At 57.7% G+C, this 14,513-nt stretch overlaps 1 protein-coding gene across 3 annotated transcripts in view; it reads right to left on the bottom strand.

Moving 5' to 3' along the window:
• Window positions 1–14,513, bottom strand: part of ZMIZ1 (zinc finger MIZ-type containing 1) — a 232,916-nt gene that overhangs the window by 128,178 nt on the left and 90,225 nt on the right. The window lies entirely within an intron of this gene.

Here is a 14,513-nt window from a genome sequence, read left to right as displayed (position 1 = left end):
GTCCCCGGAGAGCCAGAGAGGACCCAGACAGAGCCCCTGTCCCTCATGAGCCCACTGGTTATCGGGAGGAATCTGTACTGGGCAGGTTTCTCAGCTGTAAAAATGAGGCCAGTAACGCTTAACTGCTACTATCTTTGAGTTACTACTGTTGTGGGGAGGGGGGCGGGTAACATGAAGTTATGTATGTGAACATGCCTGGTGTACACAGTAAATGTTTTACAAGTGCTAACCTCCCTTCTTTTCTTCATCCTGGGGCCCTGGCTGGCAACATAGAGATAGCAGATGTTTAGGAAATTCTCCCGTGTGAGTCAGCAGTCACAGCTGCCCTGACGGCTCTCCTTCCCCTTGACCTGTCCATTCAGCGGGAGGTGAAATCGAGGCCTGAGCAGGGCTGAGCTTGGGGGAGAGAAGGGTGGCAGAGCAGTGGCCGTGGGCCAGCCCGCACTGTCGGTGGCAGGGCTCATCTGCGGCCCAGACGGGGGAGAGCGGGGTCGTCTGGGAAACCCACGGCCCACAGTCGCCGCCATCACATCCCCTCCCTCAGCCCCTCTCCAAGGGCAGTAAGCCAAGAGCACTCAGGCAGAAAACCGTGGCCTGTCTCCCCCCCCCCCCCCAGTAATTCAATCACCTTGGAGGCCAGTGGCCCTCTCTCCGGGCTGGGCTGACAGATTAGAGGGGGAGGGAAGGGAAGCATGCGGAGGGAGGGGGCGGGGAGACCTGGAAAAATCAGAGCAGGGCTTGAAAAATGAAGAAATAAACCTGCCAGGAGGAAGACAGCCTCGATCCGTCCTCCATAAAGCTGTCTTAGGGCCACCAAGGATGTTGGTGGGCAGAGGAGGCCGGAGATGGCTCCTCCCGGGACCCCTGCCACCCCCCACCCAGCTAGGCTCCAGCCCCCCACTGGGGAGGGGTCGGGGAGGAGAGGGGCTGGGTGGGCTTGCGGGATAAAAGGGGCAGGAGTGGCGGAGGCGCAGCTTTCGGGAGAACAGGGCCGGGAACAGGGGCCTCTTGTCACTGAGGCCGACCCACGGAAGGAATGGAGCGCCGTGTCCGCAGGCAGCTGGCAAGCAGGCCTCGAAGCAGGCTGACAAGGCGTGAGGGCTGGATGGAGCCCTTTTGCCTGTTTAGCAGATGGGGAGACAGGCCCAGAGTCACACACAAATCAGAGCCGCTTGGGTTCTCCAGCCCGGGGGCCAGGCCAGGCCACCTTCACCATGAACTGCAGGTTGGGGGGCCCCTCCCTGCTGAGTCCGCAACAGTGCCACATCACAGCCAGCCCGGCTGGGGCCGAGCAGACCTGTGAAGGGGGCTGCAGCCCTGGCTCTCCTCCGGGCCCCTCCACAGGGCCATCAAGAATCACGTTTCCTAGGAACAGCAAATGACCCTGAAAACCGCTCAGGACGTTAAGTCCAAAAAAAGAAGGAAAGAGAATTATAAAGTGACCAGAAAGGAATAGACCAGAATGTTGATGAGGATGACCCCTGGTTGGAAGGATGATGGGCAAGTTTTGTTTTTCTTCTTCCAACTTTTCTGTGACTTCCAGACTTTCTACCACAAGCATGCATTACTTTTACAATAAGGAAAAAAGGACATTATTAGAGTTAAAATAACTAAGCCACTTCCACTAAATGCTACTTGTGCTACATTCTCCATTTACAGGACGTCAAAGAAACTCTCGCTGGATGTAGGCAGCAGCTTCGAGTAGGCACACGTGCTCACCCATGAGAAGTCACTCCAGGCAGGAAGGAGGGGACCAGGGCTGCTCTCACTTTGCTTTGTGACTCTGGGCGAGTCCTGTACCTCTCTGTGCATTGGTGTTCTCCCTTTGCCCTACACACCTCACTGGATGGGTGCCGGGACTGCTGGGCCTGGGCATGCTTGAACTAAACTCAGAAGGCTTCATGAATTAGGGGCACAGGTCTTCTCTGATCGATGGGGCACTGTCTGGGGCAGAGGGGGCAGCTGAGGTGCCTCCAAAGACTGGGCAGGCCAGCGCGCAGGGTGGAGGAGTTGGGCCGAGCAGCGCCAGGAGGCGAGGGGCCAGCTTTCATCCCCTGTTTACAGTGGAAACACAGACTTGAAAAGGTTTCACTTTTCCACTGTTTTTGTGGCAGTGCTGTGGGGAGCAGGGCTTCCTGAGAGCGAGGCCAGCTTTCCAAGGCCACACCGAGTCCAGCCCCGCGCTGGCCTCCGACAGGAAACATCATGTTTTCAATTTACGGGTCCCTGCCAGGCGCTGCGAGCAGGCCCGTGCTCCACCAATCGGCTGTGTGGGGAGAGCAATTCCAGGCCCCGCCGCAGTCGGGAGCCCTCGGCCGGCCCAGTGGAGCCCCAGGACCGCAGAGGGACCCCGTGGGATCCCTGAGGGGCCTTGTTCCGGGACAGCTCTGGCTGCATTTAGCAGCTGATGCACCCTGTGACGCCACTCCACAAACTCCAATCCTTGGCCTTCTGGCTCCCACATCTGCTAGTCCTACTCCCTTGCTGACAGACGGGGAAACTGAGGCCCACAGAGAGAAGAGGCTTCCCAATGCCACCAGAATATTAGCAAAGAAAGAATGACCTCAAATCAGATTGGCAGATTCCCAACTGAGTCCCTTGGCAAGACGGGACTGTCCTGCAGCCCCCCACCATGTCCCGCCATGATGGTGATGACAGCTGACATCCACTGCACACCTACAAGCCAGGCATTGTGACCACCCTTAAGCCACAGAACAAGCCCGTGAGCTGTCTGACCTTCACATCTTACAGATGAGGAAACTGAGGCCCAGAGGAATTTAGAAACCTCTCTAGGGTCATGGGGCTGCGACATGGAGCTGGGGCTCTCAGAGTGCGAAGCTGGCCTTCTCCACCCCTTCCTGAGGACTCCCCCTGGCTCTGCATCTCCAAGGCCTAGTGAGGTGCCCCAGGTGAGACACACTGACCCCCCTCTCCCGTCCTGCTCCTTCCCTCGCCTCCAGCTCGTGCTCAGGAAGAGCCTGGGGAGGAAGGTCAGAGAGGGAGGCGGAAACCCCTCAGAGAGGGCAGGCCAGGGCAGGAGCTGCTGCCCCCACCTCTGCGGGGACAAGCCCCTTCCAGCCTCTGGGCCTCAGTTTCCCCCTATCTAGGGAAGATGGGATCTGTTGGCTCCTCAGCTCCCCCAGCCCCTAACATCCAGGGTCTCCAGAATTTCACATTTAGGGCGTCTTTGTGCTACATGTTTTCTGTGTATTCCTCCCCACTCTGCCCCTATTTCTGAATGAACTCTGAACTCTTCCAACCCCCGTGCCCACTGGGTTTGGATTTTAAAGCCCAGACGCGCCACAGGACATCTCCACTGCAAAGGGGCTGCCGACGTCAGCTTCCCTTCCCTGCCAGCGCCCAGGGCAGCAGAGCCGCTGCTTGACCACATCTGGTCTCTGCTCTGACATGCAGGATTTGAGGAAAGCTTGGTGAGGAAGGGCATGGCCGTGTCCTTCTATAGATCCAAAGCTTCACTAGCTCCTAGCCACCCATCAAACAGAGGTGGGATCCACCGTGGGGCCTCTCTTCCTACGTGCCTCTCTGGAGCCAACACCTGGGTGGCCGGGACTGGCCGTGCCTGTGGTCTTCACCCAGGGGAACTTCCACCCACGGGCACTTCCACCAGCTCTGCCTCAGCCTTCTCCTGCCCCTCCCAGTGGGAGCCGTGTGGCCCAGGCGCCCCTGCAGCTGAACTCACTCTGGCCGTGGGAAAAGTCCGAGTTGATGCTGGGAGGGGCTCAGGGCCCTGATACGCGCAGGCCTGACCCATGGCTGCACTGGCTGCTTCAGAATCCTGGCTGAATCTGGGGAGCGCACCTACTACGTGCCCAATCCTCTAGGCCCTAGTGAGGAGGCCCTATTCTCCTCGTTTTATGATGACGAGGAAGAGCCTGCGAGGTCAGGTGACTCGACCTTACACAGCTCAGGACCTAAAGATTTAAAGATATCGGTCTGTCAGAGACAAAATTGACATACCTCCAGGAAGCCCCCTCTGATCTTCCTGGTTGGTGGGGGGCTCTCCCCCAGCAATGCCCAGAGCGAGTGCTCCGTGCCCTGGGTCTGGCTGAGGACTCAGGCTTGAAAGTCAGTTGGAACCGGGTTCACATTCTGACCCCTGCTCCCAGGGCCTGTGTACCATGGGTGAGCTATTTAACTTCTCTGTTCCACCGTTCACTCATTTGCAAAACAGGCTCTACGAAGTGGCAATTAGATAATGCATATAAAGGCCATGGGGAGAGTGTTAATGAACACTACTGCCATAAAGACTCCCCCAAAGCGTGTGCGTGCATATGCACACACGCGCACACACACATACACACAGCAATATACTATCGTGAATAACAGCAAGGACGGGGTCTTCAATCCTGACTGGGTAACCCTGGGCAAGTCACTTGCTCTGTTTGCTCATTGAGGTCTATTCTTAAAATTCTTCCTTATTACTCTCCAGGAGACCCCTCCCCAGCCCCTAAAAAAGTAGCAGGCTTTCCTTGGGACCTGAGGGATTTGTTGGCTGCCCTCTGACCCTTTGTGTCCTTTTCTGCACTCACAGTCACGGAGCTCCTGCCACCTCGCAGAAGCTCCACAGCTCAGGCCCTCGCTGGTGTAGCCAAGCAGGCCCTGTGCGGCTGGCCCCAGGGAACCCGGCACCAGGGGTCCTGGTGTCTCCAGTCAGCTCATTCTTGGTGCAGAGGCGGCAGATTTCGAAAAAATCATATGGCATTGAGATTAAATGCCTTTAATTCCTGTTGAATCTCCCGTCTGACTCACTGGCCTCCTCCCCCGGCTGACCCCATGGTCATTACCATTTCAACACCTGAATTATCAAAAGGCCGGGCACCAAAGGCTGGCAGATCATTTATTTTCGTTACAAAAGACCGATTCGGGGGAAGGGCCCATTCTCTAACCACTGGGCGTTCACCTTCCCATGGAGCTGGGAAGGCTGCGGAAGAACCTATGCAAAGATTGATAATGAAAGACTTCAAATGATTTCTCAGAGAGTTTGCCGTCCTCCTTCTTCTTTGTGTCAAAAAAGATGCTCCGGGGGCCTTGAGTTCCAAAGGGTGGCAGTTCCATGGGCTGGCGAGCCCAGGGGAGAGGCAGGACAGTGTGGAGTTCAGGGTCAGACAACACAAGCCCCATCCTGGCTCTGCCACCTGGAGTCTTTGGCTATTTTCCTGGCCTCCCTCTGCCTCAGTTTCCCCATCCGCAATACGGAGATGATACCGGTCCCCACCTCACAGGGTGTTGTCAGGATCAAAGGAGATGCTGTCCTGCCTGCTGACATTATCTTTATTATTATTGTCGAAGGGTCCTGTGGCTTGGCTGTTCTTTGCATTTCAGCGACAGAGGTGTGATGGGCAGTCATTTTCCTCCTGTCCCAGAAGTTACAGGGTGGGTGGATCTGCCTGAGGCGTGCACCGAATGCTATGTACAGGCGTGCCCCAGGGAGGCTCCCCCCACCCTGCAGCTGGGCCCCGAGTGTCTTTACCCACCGTGTTTCCACTTGGTCAGGTCCCACACCGAGTCCCTGGTGGGCACCCGCTACCCTGGGTTCTGAGGGATTCTGCTGGGCCACTACAGGCTCTGCTCCCTGTCTCCAGGCCTTGCCCCCTACCTCTTTGTCCCTGTTGCTTCCTGACCTGGGTTCTCAGTCACTCGGCAGATACCGAGCGTATGTCACGTAGCCTTCATTCAATCTGCATTTTTGAGCACCTACTATGTGTTGTTCATTCCCACAACACTCAAAGGATAGCTACTCGGTGCTGTTCATCCACTTAATAGGCGCATAGCCTATAGTGAGCCAGGCCTGAGCGCACGGCTGCCTCAGTGGCGGAGCCACAGCCTCGCTCCATCCAACGGGGCTCCCTGCTCCTCCTTGATGCAGGAGAGGCCCAGGTGTGTGCCCACTGGTGCTCTGGTACAAATGCCACCACCCCCTTCCCCCCGATGCACGCACAAGAACACTCACACACAGGCATCTATCTTGGGTCCTGGTTTGGACCACACCTGACCTAAGGCTGTGGCTTTTCCTGCCTCACCCCTAGCCCTACACCTGAAATCCTTCAAATCCTTTGCATGTCGCTCGGCTCCAATCAGCCTCCTCCAGGATGCCTTTCATAACCCTCACTCTGTGAAAACTCTTCCTCCTTGATCTTCACATCTCCCTGGTGCCGGGGGCACTGGGCATCACTCATTCTGTTCCTTGCATGTGAGTCTTGGCCCAGCCTGTGTGCCACCTGAGGGCTAGCATAGGGTCTTCTGCTTCCTTATCTCCCCAGCAGCTAAGCACAGACCCACACAAAGAGAAGGTGCTTACTAAATATCACCGCCTTACTAACTGCAGATGGAGACTGTGAGGAGGACTAGCTTGTGTGAGGGCCCTGTACCAGGTGCCAGCATGAACCAAGGACCCGGCAGGACTCCTGGCCCAGGGAGGAGGCAGAGCTGCTGGCCCCAGCCCACACCAGGGCTGGCGATGCGAGCCGGATGCCAGTGGTCAGAGAGGCGTAGCCCAGACCCTGAGCCCCAGGCTCTGACATCATCCCAGACGGGGGTGAAGGCCCTGGTGGGAATAATTCCTCCTCTGCCACCTGCCAGGGCCCAGCTGCCCCAAACGAGGTCTTATTAGGGCAAGGACCGGTTTTTCACCTCTGCTTATTAACTCCCCTGAGCGCTAGTGAGTGGAAAATGGGAGGGAATCAGGGAGTGAGAACCTTGTCATTTCTGGAGCACGTCGCCCTCTGCATGGATATTCCTGGAAACCTTCCATGGGGCGTCCTTGGCTGGGGTGGAAAGACTTGGGGTAGACTGGGAGCTGTTGATTTAGTGAGGGTTGAAAAGGGCCCACTGTTCAGGAGCAACTGGCCCCTTGGTCCCTGTCCCAAGACAGCTCCCATCTCTTCCCAGGAGCTGTGGAGGCTGGTTTAGGGCTCAAGCCTGGCAGGCCTACCCATGCCAGATGGACCATCCAAGGAGAGGGGTGACAGGTGGCTTGGTGTGGCCCAGAGACCAGACCACAAGGCAAGAGGCCTGGTTCCAGGCCTGCTACCCACTTCTCCCTGGGGACCTGGCCAGGCATGTTCCACCCTGGGCCTCAAGTTTCCCCATCTACAAAAAAGAAAGGGCTCCACAGGGCCATTCTCTAGTTCTGACACTCTAAGTTTCCATGTGGGTTATTAATAAAGCTCCAAGGTCCCTCAGAGGAGCCAGACGACCCCATTCACCCTGCTTCCCTCGGGCAGGCCCAGGTTAGTGGGCTAGTTCAGCTTGCTGAAGAGATCTCAGATCTGAGTGGACTCAGCAGATGCCTCCGGATCTAAGGCCTCCTGCAAGGCCCAGGGGAATCACCACTAAATGGATGTCACACCCAGGGAACAGCTTTTCTGTCCCTAGGGCTCTGGGGCTGGCAGGCGGCTGCTGACCTGAACAGTCTGTGGCCAGAGGGAATGGGGCTGAAACCCACAGATCTGACTCAGGGAGCCTGGCAGACGAGACACACCAGGGAATGTCTTTCTGATTATCATGGGGTTTTAAGAGCAGGAAGAGCCTTTCCAGATCGTCTAAACCCCTGGTTTATTCACGAGAAAACAGCCACAGAGAGGGACAGGGCTTGCCCAAGTTCACCCAGCAAGGCTTTGATACTGTCCAAGGCCCTACCTCTAGGGCAGCTCCCCTTGGCCAGCATCAGTGTGTCCCAGCCTGGCCTGATCACAGGTGTTATATGGGGCACCAGTTAAAAATTCAGAGCCCTAGGCCCAACTCTAACCCACAGAATCAGACTCCAGGTTGCCAGGTGGCCAGGTGGCCTGTGTGTGTGTTGGCTCTTTGGAGAAGTGTCATCTTGAAGTGTCATCCTGACAATTCCCACTCCAGAGCTCCAGAGAGGACCCAGAAGGCCAGTGTCCCTGAAGGAGGGAAGTATCTGGGTACCAGACATAACAAATGTCAACCTCAAGCAGATGCTCCAGTGCTGAGGGGTGGGAGGTGTCTCTTTGAGACTTCAGTCAACAGGGAAGACTGGCACCATGCAGCCACTGCTGCATTCCAGCCTCACAGCACTGCCCGCAGGTGGGTGGGCTTCTGCCCACTTACAGATGAGGAAACGGAGGGCACCACAGATGAAGTAACTTGTCTCGACTTGCCCAGTTGATAGGTGGCAGAGCAGGGATTTGAAACCAGAAGTGTCTGTCCCTAAGACCCTTGCTTTAAGCGTGTGTCATACTGCGTCTTTTATCACACTGAAACTGACACCGGTGGACCTGGGGATGGTGAGCTCTCCAGCAGCAGAGGTGTGCAAGCAGCTGCTAGAGGAGCCCTGGCAGGCACGGGATGACCTTGGGCAAGCCTCCTGGAGCTGTGACTGGGGAGAAACTAAGCTGGATCAAGGGTGCAAGGGTGTTTGTTCGTTGTGTTTCTTCCACACACAGAGAAAAATAGTCCAGATGATTTACAGGTTCAAGTGCATCAAGGTCCTCCTGGCTCGATTGTTGCAGCTGCCGGGCAGGGGACACCTGGGAGCTTTGGCATTTGTTGAGGGCGGAGACAGGCGGGCACAGGGGGTTGGGTCCCCAGACGGTGACCATGGTGGGGAGTCTGGGTGGGGGCAGGGCTGAGGGAGCTCACCAGGGGCCACCCAGTGAGGGCTGTCCCACAATAGACCGTCCACCGACTGAAGCGCGGGCCAGAAGGAGGGGGCACCAGGGGAGCATTCCACGAAGGTTATGAAGCAGAGATGCTCCCATGGGCTCTGGAAAAGGCCCCCAAAGATGCCCCAGGGAAGCAATGAGGGTCCCAAACAGCTGTGAGGCAAGAGGTGCTGGTTCCCAAACTGGAGCTGAGGAAGGGTGAGAAGCACTTAACAGGAGAGACAGATGTGAGGGAAAAGCTTCCATACATCCCCCTGCTCTCCATTAACCAGGGTCGGGGGGCAGGGGCTGGGGCTCCCCAGTCAGCTCTCTGGGGACATATGTGGTTCCCGTAACTCGGGGGCTCTGGAAGGTTTCCTGAGCACGGTCCGCCCAGCAGCCACGGCAGACTGACACGTGTGGGACCACACTGAGGTGACTGCCCCTCCCTGTAACCGCCACAGCCCAGAATTGACACATCTGACAAGGAGACCCGATGCTCAGGGAGCCGGGGCTGAAAGGGCAAACGTGCACCACGCAGCCCACGGCACTGTTTCTCACAACCTGTGCACAGCCTCAGAGTCCTTCTTAACACAGCCCGCCCCACACATTAAAAACTGGCATGCCGGATAAAACCTCCCTGCCGTCTGCACAGGAAGCTGAGGGCGCACGGCCCGGGTGCCTGCTGGCTTCCCGCTGCCGTTCAGCACCGGTGTACCAGGACCCGTGCGGGGGACACAGTTCAGAGCTGCCCTGAGCCTTCAAGGGGCGTACACCCCAGCGGGGAGGGAGCAGGGGGCTGGTTGGAGGAGCAGAGACCGGGAGAGGCCCCAGGTGCATGAGGCTGAAGGAGGGGATGGGTGTGTCTCAGGGAGCGCACACACGCTCCGCAGCCCCTCCGAGGGGACTCCTCCTTGGGCAGGGGCCCCTCAGAGGGAGGGCAAGCCCAGCACCTGAACCTCCTGGCCTCCCACCGCAGTGCCTCAGTGGAGGCAAACAAGAGTACGCCTGTCAACTGAGTGGGCAGCAAAGTGCAGTCAGCGGGGAGGGGAAAATCGGCTTCAGAGGGAGGAGGGCTCTGGAGCGGCTGTTCGGCTGCCAGTCTGCTCCTGAGAAACATCTCGTCTCTGGAAGCCCCTCCAGGCAGGCGGGGTTCCCAGGCATCTCCTGACCCCGTGGGAAACCTCTGGGTTCACAGGGACACACCCGCTGGACACCTCTGCAACTCAGACTGCATCCTGGATGATGTGGGAGGGGGAGGAGGACAGGGGCGTCCTCCCTTCCTGGGCGCCAACCCGCAGCCCCGTTTTCTAAGGGGGGTTGGAAAGAAGCTGGGGATGATGGGGATGGGGGGGACCGGTCCCCACTGTGGCACAGCCTGTGAGAGACGCCTTGCTCTGGGGCTGTTTGGGGATTAGGTGGGGACGCTCGTGAGCACTGGAACTCCCACATTATCTCTCCTCTGTTCTCATCGAGGTTCGCTCCCCTGGGTACTAGCTACACTCCTGCCTGCCTCAGTTTACCTTTATGGCCAGTGCGGCGTGCGCAGTTCTTTATTCTGAACAGCAGGACGGCAGCAGCCTTGCCTACAGCGAGCATACTCGCTTTGCAAACTCTCATCTGCAAGATTTCCTTCCCCAGCCTCAGTTTCCCCGGCCTGGAAACAAGGAAACCGGGGCCGCCAAGGCTGCGTGGTCCCCTATGGCAGCCGAGAACCGCACGTGGCAACTGAACGCCGGAGCCCGCAAGGTGGTGTCCGTGTTAGATACACAACAGGTTCCGAAGACTTAGTAGGAAAAAAGAGTGTAAAACATCCAATATGTTACCATCCCAACACGTAATGAACACAAAATAAAAGATGATGCGGCGGGCGGTCTCATGAGCACTCTGCAGGGCATCAGTAGGAGGAGAGGGTGTGGAGCTTAGGAGAGTTCAGAGAGGAAAGGACCAGGGCCTCTGAGGAACGGAGGCCCTGGGGCCCAGCAGGGAAGAGGCCGTGCCCAATCCTGTGGAGGGAGCACGGCTGGAAGAAGGCTCCAGAAGGTTCGAGCCGTGAGGCCACAGGGCCGAGGGCTCTCGAGGCAGGGGGAAGCGCAGGAGAAAGGTGCAGCAGTGGGGACCGGTGACAACGATGGGGAGGGGGGCGGCACGGCGGAGCTGCGGTTCAGGACACCCGTGAAGGAGGCTGGGGCCTGATGGTGGCGGCCTCGAATGCCAGGCTGCGTCGGCCTGGCACACAGCAGGCACTTGCAGGAAGACTGGCTGGCAGGGGACGGGGACCCAGAGAGGTCCCCGAGGGCATCCAGGTGAGTGGGGGCCACCAGGGCCCACTGCCCACCTCACAGGCCACTGAGACCCTCCTGGCCCGCAGTTCTCAGGGAGCCCACCCTCTGGCTCCTTCTCCCCTCAGAAAAGGACAATTTATTTATTCATGAGCATACACCCCCTCCCTCCAGGCAGCCAGCTCCTGGACACCTCACTTCTAATTATAGTAAAATTTCATTAGTGCTGGAGGGAAACGCCAGGTTTCCAACTGCCTCCGTTAGTGGATACAGGCCCCCTCCTCCCCTGCTCTAGCTTGTGGCCAGTGGCCCATATGCCCAGGATGGCACAGAGGGGCAGCCATGGGGGCAGATCTCTGAGCCAGCAGATCAGGCTCCATCCTGAGTGGTCGGCAGGGTGGGTTCGTGGGGATGGGACGGTGCCTGCCCCCAGGGGGTGGGATGGGGCCCACCACACACACAGCGCACAGCCTCCCAGCGGCGGGACTGTGGGGCGCTGCCTTGGGCGTCTCCAAAGAGCAGGGTGGGAGGACACTGTGCTGCCAGAGCTGGGCAAACAGGGGGCAAGACGGCAGGGTGGGAGCCTGGGAGGTGTCAGTTCTGCGGAGTCCTGGGATGATGGAGGTGATGACACAGAGCTGAGAGGGAGGGAGAGTGGGGCTGCCGCCATGAGAATAGAGGGGAGCTGGGCAGGAGAGAGGCGCCTGCACAGAGAGAACCAGACAGAAAGACACAAAGACACGCCGGGGCAAAGAGAGAGACAGACAGACAGATACACACGCACACACACATGCACACGAGCTGGGATTTGGAGGCCAAGGAGAGAAGAAGTAAAGAAAACACCAGGGTCAAGTTGGCCAGGCTGCTCAGAGGACTCCCCAAGCAGACCCACCCTCCTCCCCACGGGGGGCCGGCTGGGACCACCCACTCTTGGGACTAGACTCAGGGGTTGCGCGTCTGGAGCAGGAGGCATGGACCTCCAAGAACCATCTCCTTCCGTGACCGTGGGCAGCTGCTGGGATGTGGCCAGCTGGGGGCCGGGAGGTCAGCGCTCAGGGCCCGGGCGTGCTTCCCCTCCAGGGTCCCTCAGGAGCCCACCTTGTCCCCAACACTGCCCCTCAGTCAGCTCCGCCGTGGTCACCAGGGCAGCAGGGCCCATCTGGTCAGTCTGAATGGGAGGCTGGAGCCAAGCCTCGTGTGTGGGGATGGCCTGAGGTGCCAGGTTCTTGACGGGAGCTGCACACAGGGGTGGGGGCACTCCTATATGGGCGGGCACTCTCCTTTCCTTGCACACTCACGCATATTCACATACGTCGCAGCCTAGATAATCACACACACCTGTTCATGCGCACGTACCAGCACACGAGGGCACACACACACACCTGCACACTCTCCTTCCCTCCAGAGAACAGGCACCAATGCAGCGGAGTCCTGCATGGACAACCCCCCTTCTCAGTGGCCTCCTCCAGCCTTCCCAGAGGGGAGGGGCTTCTCTCCCTGCCAGTCCAGCCTCCTCGGTGTCCATCCCGGTGTCCATCCCGGTGTCCATCCCAGTGTCCACCCCGGTGTCCAACCCGGGGAGCCTCATGCTCTCACCCAAACTCAGGAATGCTGCCTGAGTGCTACATGCAGCCCTAACCCCAGCTTGCATATTTTCTAGCGATGAGGAGCTCACTATCTTCCCAGAAAGCAGCTTGAAAAAAAAATCTCCAGACAGCTCAGACTCTTGGAAAGTTGAACTTGAGGACACCACAGAGACAGTGTGGTTGCCACTGAGGGGCCCGAGCTCTGTTGGCCAGAGTCTGCCTTTCATCAAAGACTGTCCTTTCATCATTAGTTTGGAAAGTGACATAACTAGCCTGTCACCCTGGCTGTCACTCTAAATTATAACAGAACTAGAGAAACAGTGTTCTGTAGCCAGGACCACCTCCTTGACTGATGACAGCTAACAAAGATCCAAGAAAATCATTCATTCATTTACTCACTCAACTGATAAAAATATCGACCAGGCAATGACCATGTGCCGGGCACTAGGATGTGGCAGTGAACAAGCACAGTCGTTTAATATTCTTTCCTAGTCTGACACTTGACCTTCGCCCATTTTACAGGCAGCAAAGATGAGTCTGGGGAGAGGCAGCGGCTTGCTTAGAGTCACGCAGGGAGCTGATGCTTAAGGGCAGAGCCTCACACATGATGCTGCAGGCACTGACCATCTGCCAGCCCCGGGAAGAAAGGGAGAAGCCTGCGCGTCCGCCATCCCCACCCCCAGCCGTTTCTAGGACACCGAGGTATTGATTACCACCCTCGCCTTGGGAGTGGTTTTCTTTCCTTTTCTTTTTTTCCACCAAGCCTTTCTGTTCCTCCTTTTTCTTCTTTTAAAAGAATAAACTCCAAGCCGCTCCTATGATTAATTACCAGCTGCCTAATGCTCCTCCACCAGCAATTTCTGGAAAGGGAATGAATTACCTTGAAAAACATCGGAAAAGAGAACCCACCGTGAAGGAGAATTTCAAAGGTTACCTCACAATGAACAGCGGGTTCCCCTAGCCTCATGGAGTTGCAGGCAAGCCCTCAGGGGAGGGGCAGGCCACCAGCCTTCGGGGGCCACCCACCGGCTCCTGCGGGCAGCCAGGCTTGGAGGGCTGGCCAAAGGCCGCCCGGTAGAAATGGGGGTTGTTTCCTGAGCACCTTACCTTGAGCCTGCCCTGTGGCTCCACCCCTGGTCTCTAAAGCATCGTGGGCTGCTTAATTCCAAGGTACCTCTCCCGGTTCAAATCCCCACTCCACCACATACAGCTCTATGGGTTTCTTAACCACGATGAGCCTCTGGAGAATAAGGCGTTCAACATACCTCCTCATGGGATTACTGTGTGGAGAAATATGTATTTAAGGAGCCTAGTGCCTGGTACACAGCCGACTCTCACCAAGCTGCAACACTTAAAATATTCCAGGCTTCTAAGTATCCTCATAACAGCCCTCTCAGCAACGTTGGTATGATTATCCTCATTTTCAGATGAGAATGCTCACAAAAGTGAAAGGACTTGCCCAAGGTCGTGCAGCTGATAGGAGGAAGTCAGGATTTCCTACAGCAGGAAGGGAGATCAAGGCCTGCTCCCTGGTTCCAGAGTCTGGCTGAAGCGTAGAGGATCCCCAGGGCTCGCCTGGCCCTGCCTGTGGGTACCTGGGAGCACTGGGGCCTCAGGAGAGATGCTGAGGGCAGCAGGGAGACGATCGGGCAGGGCCTCACGTCAGGACGAAGACTCGGGCTCCCCTGGCTGGGCCCCAGAGCCTTGGGACAAAAGGCGCTGGCCCAAGTCAGCATTTCTGTGACAGCCTCTCATCTCTGGGTTGGGAGCCACAGAGTAAAGAGGGATTACACGGGTTGCCCTCTGGCACAGGGCCAAGTGTCATCAACCCTGAAATGCCACTCTGGGATGAGACACACTGGTGTCCGGGCCTGAGGCAGGCCCGGGAGGTGCAGCTCGGGACCTTCGGGCTCCAGCTGCTCCTGGGAGTTCCCTGCGGGGCCCAAGCCCCCTCCCTCATCAGGCTGGACGACCACTTGGTCTCTGTCCCGGCATTGGTGGGCCCTCAGGGAGGAGGG

The sequence above is a fragment of the Eschrichtius robustus genome, chromosome 7 (genome assembly GCF_028021215.1).
Source record: "Eschrichtius robustus isolate mEscRob2 chromosome 7, mEscRob2.pri, whole genome shotgun sequence".
Lineage (NCBI taxonomy): Eukaryota > Metazoa > Chordata > Mammalia > Artiodactyla > Eschrichtiidae > Eschrichtius > Eschrichtius robustus.
The sequence above is the reverse complement of the archived record's forward strand: the minus strand, read 5'-3'. Positions and strand labels throughout refer to the sequence as shown.